This window comes from Rhipicephalus sanguineus, chromosome 8 (assembly GCF_013339695.2).
Source record: "Rhipicephalus sanguineus isolate Rsan-2018 chromosome 8, BIME_Rsan_1.4, whole genome shotgun sequence".
NCBI classification, from domain to species: Eukaryota; Metazoa; Arthropoda; class Arachnida; order Ixodida; family Ixodidae; genus Rhipicephalus; species Rhipicephalus sanguineus.
In genome coordinates this window covers 156962956-156970406 of record NC_051183.1, presented here as the reverse complement: position 1 = coordinate 156970406, position 7451 = coordinate 156962956, and the positions used below count along the sequence as shown (strand labels likewise).

At 49.5% G+C, this 7451-nt stretch overlaps 1 long non-coding RNA gene across 1 annotated transcript; it reads left to right on the top strand.

Moving 5' to 3' along the window:
- The first annotated feature begins 320 nt into the window (after positions 1 to 320).
- On the top strand, positions 321 to 3250 carry LOC119403021 (uncharacterized). The gene is made up of 2 exons (XR_005186069.2): positions 321 to 439; positions 2948 to 3250. It is a non-coding gene; the product is annotated as an uncharacterized LOC119403021 (long non-coding RNA).
- The last annotated feature ends 4201 nt before the right edge of the window (positions 3251 to 7451 follow it).

Here is a 7451-nt window from a genome sequence, read left to right as displayed (position 1 = left end):
TGCACCACTGCATGTCGAGCACGTGGATTTTGCATGGTTCATGAAAAATGCAGTAAATAAAATAAAACTAACCAGTTATTTATATGCAGGTATCCTGCATGAAGTTTTTGCTGCCCTGAAAAAGAAGGTGGCTTCAATGGCTCCAGAGGAGAAATATGCGTGTCTCTTAATGGACGAAGTACAGATTTCGCCTGGACTGGATTACGACGCGTCGACAGGGAGCATCATAGGTAGTATAATGGTGCTCACTAATTGACTGCCTTCATACATTTGAGTGCTCTCTAACATGATTGATTGTATTTTTTTATTCCTTCAGGGCAGCCAACATTGAGCCCTTCGAACCCAGGCACAAAGGACCAACTTGCAAACGATGCACTTGTTTTCATGCTAGCTGGGCTAACAAGCAGGTGGAAACAAGCCGTTGCTTATCAGCTCACATGTAAGTTGTGAACTTGTTTTTTTGAGTGTCTAAATGATTCCTAAGTCACATTCTAGGACATTTCAATTTTCTGGCGCCAGAAATTCTTTTAAAAACATCCTATGTGCTGTGAGGCTTGTTGCTATTTCTCCTAGAGGTTAAATGTGCAGGTCCTTCAGGTAATCTAAAAAACTAATTTAGAATGTCACACCAGCACCTTTAATTAACAAGTTGTGCGTATAGTTCACAATTTTGTTCAAATATTTTTATGCAAATTTCCGATGTAGATTTTGTGAATTTATTCTCGTGTAGTTTCATGTTTTCATGCAGAAGTAAAGGACTGCCTTTTTGACGTAATTAAGCATTCCGAAGCTGTAGGCATAACAGTCAGTGCGGTGGTGACTGACATGGTCCCTGGCAACACGGCAATTTGGCGACTGTGTGGTATACAAGCCTCAAAGTATGGAAAACAAAAAATCTCCTGTCCTCATCCTTGTGGCAATGGAAGGCAGCTGTATTTTCTTGCTGACGCCCCTCATCTCTTGAAGAATGTCAGAGGCCATCTTGTTCGAGGCCAGGAGACCATTCTACACGACACCGCTGTTAAAAAAGAGAACCTTCCAAGCAACCAGGTGAGCTTATTGTATTGCCTTCTAGTTTTACTGTACTGTTTTGCTTTGTGAATGGAAGCTATTTAAGGTTATAAATGCCGCGGCGTTCTAAATGTTAACTGGCTCATCAGAAGTTTACCTAGCTGTGTTTGTATCACCCAAAAAAGGGACCCCAACAAACTTTTCACCTTTCCGGCTTGATGCTATTTCATGACGAATCGAATCTGAATACCTAAATTCCAGTGACACGCAGCACAAAAAAATTTTTCTTCACTTTCGAACTTATACTGTGGCACCTACGTCATCTCATTCTTTTCCGCGTGCTGGGCCCAGATTCCAAACGTGCACTCTCGACATCACCAAAGCTTGAACGCATGTGATCTTACGGCTTGCTGATTTCTTGTGGATTGCTGATTTCTTATTAGTTTAGGCAAGTGTTTCAAAGTGCCGACAAAATTGGTGAAAATTAAAGGTCCATTGACATGAAAATTTTCAGTTTCTTTTTTTGTTTTTGCCAAAAGAAAGACCCAGCTATCAAGAGCCTAGAATGTGTACTAGTAAGCATGACTGCACCATGGAAAAGCATTTACTGTATACTAGCAAGTTTCAGTTCCCACTGCACCCTGACATCACAACACAGTATGAGCTTCTCGTCACATGCTCGCGCAAGATGTAATGTTTCCATGCACAATGTACACAGGGTCATTTTGAATGCTTCAGTAGCTGATGTCATCACAACTAGCCTAGTGCGTGAAGTCACGAGAATTGACACAGTGGCCTGACGTCACGATAGTGTTGATGTCAGTAGGTGCACCATGCAAAAGTCGACTTTCATGCCAAATAAAATATCTTATAAGCATTTCCTGAGCTTCACACTTTCGCAGAGCTGTCTTTTTATATAAGAGATTTGTATGGCAGAGTAAACTAGCCTTTTAAAATTCGTGTCATTACCCCTTTAATGATGCCAGTATTAATTACGTGATACATTTGAAATCGAAAAAAGACAGGAGTCAGGAGAAGGTGGAAGCTTGTGATAAAAAAATTATAAACAGTGGTGTGCTGGAGCTCACGTTTCGAGAAGCGGACTTGTCTGCTTGTCGAAACAAATTGTCGGGAACAAGACCGCTTGTAGAAACCTTGGCTCCTGCAGAATCCCTGTTTACGAATTATTCATCACGCTACATTAGAGTACTTAAGATTCAGTTTTGCGATGATCAGAGACAAAGCCCCTAATTAAAGCATCAAAGTAAGAAAAAAAATTACAGCATATCCGCGGGTGAATGATGAGCTTGGGCGAAGCTCCTGAAGCAATCATGGTATCGGGATTCGCTTCTCGTTGAGCCCGTTTCGCAGCGGCGTCCTTGGCGCGCGCCGTCACGGAATCCGCCTGGCTGCCGCCAAGCGAGCGCCCGCCGCTGCCCATCGTCCATGCTCCACCAACGATCCCACACGTACGGCGGCGATCCAGGAGAATGGGAGAGGCGCTCGCTCCCCGCGCATCCCCGCGCAGCCCGAGCAGCAGCCAATCGGAAAGCAGCGGCACTTCCTGCGCCATCTAGTGTCGATTCACACAAGCGGCATATTGCACACAATTCTATTGGACCAACGCCATCTAGGAAATGAGACAAGAAATGGTGATGACGACACAGGTTGTGTACAGAGCCATCTAGAATATCGTCCCTGAACTGCAGTTTGTATGTACTTCTATGAGACAGCGCCATCTATTGCATCATACGGGTGTGCCGTTTACGCCGGACAACGGAGACGTGGCAAGGTTAGACTAAGAGGAGCTACGCCCCTAAAACATTTAGCTGTCAGCGGCCTTATAACCAATAATACACATAGTATGCCAGGACAACTTCATCATCGTGGAAGTTAAAGTGCCTAATTGTGTCTGATATTTCTCAGGTCTCGCTAGAACACATAAAGAAGGCCTGTGAACTTGAAGCCAAGCACCAGCTGAAGCTCATGCCTTACTTGAAGCTACGTGACTTGGACCCTACACATTTGAAAAGATGAACGTTGCTTCAGCGTACGCCCTTCTTCACCATGCCACAGCAGCCGGCCTTCGGTACCTTGTTCACAAAAATCATCTCCCAAGAGAAGCTCTCACCACAGCATTTTTCCTTGAACAAGTTTTCAGATGGTTTATCATCTTGACGTCACGAACAATGAAGACTGCGCTGAGCGAGCTTTGCCCTCAGAAAGGAGATGAAGCGAAGTGCTTTCTTCGTGATTTCATAGCTATGGTAACGGAGCTAGTGATTGCGGACAAAACTGGCAAAAGTGCTTGGAAAACTTTCCAAACGGGTGCTTTGCTGTCAACCCTTTGTGCTTTGCAGTTGCGCGAGCACTATGTTGTAGAAAAGAAGTTCAGGTTTTTGATGCTGAGCAGGCTGAGCCAAGATGCATTAGAGAATTTATTCAGCACTATCCGTTTAAAGACGCCCATACCACGTGCAAGAGAATTTGAAGCAACGTTCAGAATAATCGTGCTTGCACAGTTCTCACAACCAAGTCACCATGTGTCCTATGCGGTCGATGATGCGGAGGACCTTTTAGCTTTTGTCAGAGATAAAAGTGAATACTATGAGAAGCACTTAGGAGGAGAGGTAGACACCAGCTTCGAGGGCGTATCGGAACTCTGTAAGGAGGAGGAAGACAGTCTTCTCTATTTTGCTGGCTACATTGCTTACGCTGTCATTCCCAAGTATAAACTGTGCACTACTTGCAAAGCAAGCATCGTTGACCATGACAAGACAATTCCTGAGCTTGTGGTGTTGAAATGCTACGTAAAGGAAAGACGAAATCCACTTAAAGTTCCTTCCGACTTACTTGAAGAATTGCTGCACGCGCATGAGCAACTGTTTCGTGTGAATGAATATTGCCGCGTCCATACTATACGCTGGCGACGACAAGGAAGACAACCGGTGCGCTCGAGAGGCGCAGCGGAAAAGACTGAAGAAGAAGACGTTCTTGGCTGCTGCACGCCTTCAGCGCTATCTTGGAGTACGACACGCCGTACGCCTTTCTGAATAAAGCCCCTGTGTTTTATAACCCGCGACACTGGTGGAGGAGCTGGGTACCATCGCCTCATGATCGGTACTCCTGTGAGCAGCCCTGCATCCAGCCCCACGAGACCGCCACGCGTGGAGACGCCTGTACACCGCTCAAGCCGTCGCCTGCAAGGTCTGAGACCAGAATTTGGCCTTTTACAAGGACCCCCGCTGCCGACAGCCACCCCTGCTCAAGAAATGGCGTTTTCAAGGAGCCCTACGCAGGTAACGGTCCAGAATCTTCGGATTCCCGAACCATTTCACGGCCGCCCGAACGAAGATGCGGAAGACTGGCTTGAGGAGTTTGAACGGGTAGCGAAGTCGAACCACTGGAGCCCCGACGAGAAGCTCTTCCACGTATACTTTGCCCTTGAAGACGGTGCGAAGACGTGGTTCATAAACCGCGAAGCAACTCTGACAACATGGGACGAGTTTTGCCGTCGGTTACGCGATACCTTCGGCAACACAGACCGACGTGAAAACGCACAACGCCTTCTTGAGTCACGCATCCAACAGCTACATGAAGGCGTCGCCATGTTTGCCGAGGATATGGTGCGTTTGTTCCACCGCGCTGACCCCAACATGTCCGAGGCTAAGAAGCTAAGCCATCTCATGAGGGGCGTCAGAGAACAGCTGTTTGTTGGTCTCGTGCGCAATCCGCCGACAACAGTCGACGAGTTTATCAGGGAAGCCACCGCAATAGAGCGGGCGCTGCAGCAACGGTACCATCAATGCGATCGCCGAACCACCGGTGCACCTGCAGGTGCCGCAGCACTCACTGCGACCGATGAGTGCTCTCTACGCTTACTCATTCGACAGATCGTGCGCGAGGAGATTGCGAAGGAGAACGCAAGGTGCACATCGCCGTCGCAAGCGCCGCAGCAGCAGGAGTTCACGGTCGCCTCCGTCGCTGAAGTCGTCCGCCAGGAACTTCGGCAAGCGTTTGCCTCTCCCGAGCAATACCCTGATGAGTCGCACCAGCCCAACGCATATAGCTACGGTGACGCTGTACGTCGTCCCTTGGCTCCAGCACCATCGTACCAGCCGGACGCATACAGCTATGCAGACGCTGTTCGTCGACCGTTGCCCATGCCCGCGCCGCAGTACCGCCAACCGCCACCTGTTGCAGCCTGGGCCCAGCAGGATCCCATAAGGCGACCTCAACTGCGTAAGACGGATATATGGCGCACTGCGGATCGTCGGCCACTGTGCTACAATTGTGGAGAGCCAGGGCACATTTACCGTTTTTGCCCCCATCGTCCAGCTGGATACCGCGGAAGTGCACCTGCCGCTACGCGCCGACAGTTTTGTGAAAGCCGCGCCCCCATCGACGACGACCTGGCTGGCCGGCAGGAGAGCTCCGCTACCTTCCGGACGCGCTCACCATCCCCGGCTCGCTTTGCTTCACCGAGCCGCCGTAGTTTTGCTGACGCCGTTAGAGGTCGGTCTCCCAGCCCACGGCGGGGAAACTGAAAGCAGCGACCTCTGGGGGGAAGGTTGCAGGTCCTCGAATTGCCGAAAATCCCCCATTGTTGCCGAAACATGAGAACGACGAACAAGAAGATTACGCCGAGAAAACTGTGACTGCCGACCTCACCGTGACAATTGATGGGCTTGAAGTGACGGCCTTAGTCGATACTGGCGCAGACTTTTCTATTATAAGTGAGCGACTGGCAGGCGAACTCAAGAAAGTCAGAACGGAATGGACGGGCCCTTATATTCGAAATGCTGGAGGCCAGGTAATGACGCCTTCAGGCAAATGTACAGCAAGACTCACGATCGGGAATAGAGCTTTTGTAGCCTCATTCGTGATCCTACCGGAGTGCTGCAAACCTCTGATACTAGGAATGGACTTCTTAAGGGAGTACGGCGCCGTTGTCAACATACGTGAGGGCGTTATAACATTTGCCTCTGACAATCCCGTGACCTCGGACGCAGACCAAGACCCCAGGGCGTTACGTGTGGTAGACGAAGACGTCTGCGTGCCGCCGCTGTCATGTAGTCTTGTTTCCGTCAGTTGCAGCGTGAAGTGTAATGAAGACGCCATAGCCGAACGTGTAACTGCCCTTCTCTTCCGTCAAGGCGTTGCCATCGCTCGCGGCATCGTCAGCTTAGTTGATGGCCGTACGGAGGTGCTACTTACCAATTTTACGAACGAGCGCCGGCACATTGGTAAAGGCACTGCTGTGGCATACCTCGAGGAACTCAACTACTCTTACGACTGCCTTGCTATGCAAGGGGAAGCAACGGCTTGTACAGCACCGCAGGCACCAGATGTCGACATCGGCCCAAGGTTAACGCCCACTGAAAGATGTCGTCTTATGGAACTCCTTGGCCGGTTCAAGGACTGCTTTTCCTCGACGTCACGAGTGGGTCAAACGCCGCTGACTAAACACCGTATAATCACGGAAGAGACAGCAAGACCCATCCGACAGAACCCATATCGCGTCGCTCAGAAAGAACGTGAGGTCATACAGCAGCAGGTCAAGAAGATGCTAGAGGATGATGTGATCCAACCATCAAAAAGCCCTTGGGCATCACCGGTGGTACTCGTGAAAAAGAAAGATGGCAGCTTGCGTTTCTGCATTGATTATCGTAAGCTCAACAGCGTTACGAAGAAAGATGTTTATCCGCTGCCACGGATCGACGACTCTTTGGACAGGCTACGGCATGCGCGCTACTTCTCGTCAATGGACCTTAAAAGTGGTTACTGGCAAATAGAAGTAGATGAGCGTGACCGAGAAAAGACCGCATTCGTGACGCCTGACGGGCTTTATGAATTCAAAGTCCTCCCTTTCGGTTTATGCTCGGCCCCAGCCACGTTTCAAAGGCTCATGGATACCGTTCTCTCCGGTCTGAAATGGAAAACGTGTCTTGTGTACCTTGACGACGTGATTGTTTTTTCAGCCACGTTTGAAGAACACCTAAAACGGCTGCGGTCTGTCCTCCAAGCCATACGGTCCGCAGGACTCACATTGAAACCAGAAAAATGCCACTTCGGCTTCGAAGAACTTCAGTTCCTGGGGCATGTGGTCAGTCAGGAAGGTGTTAAGCCTGACCCAGATAAAACTGCAGCCGTCGCCAAGTTCGCAAGGCCTGTAGATAAGAAGGCGGTCCGACGTTTCCTGGGTCTTTGTGCCTATTACCGGCGATTTATAGCGGACTTTGCACACATCGCCTCTCCACTCACCCGCCTCACAAGGGAAGATGTTGCGTTTGTATGGGGCGAAGAGCAAGAAGCGTCGTTCAACGAGTTGCGGCAGCGTCTACAAACTCCGCCCGTACTCGCTCACTTCGATGAGGATGCACCAACAGCCATCCATACAGACGCCAGCAATGTGGGCCTCGGCGCTGTTCTTGTTCAGT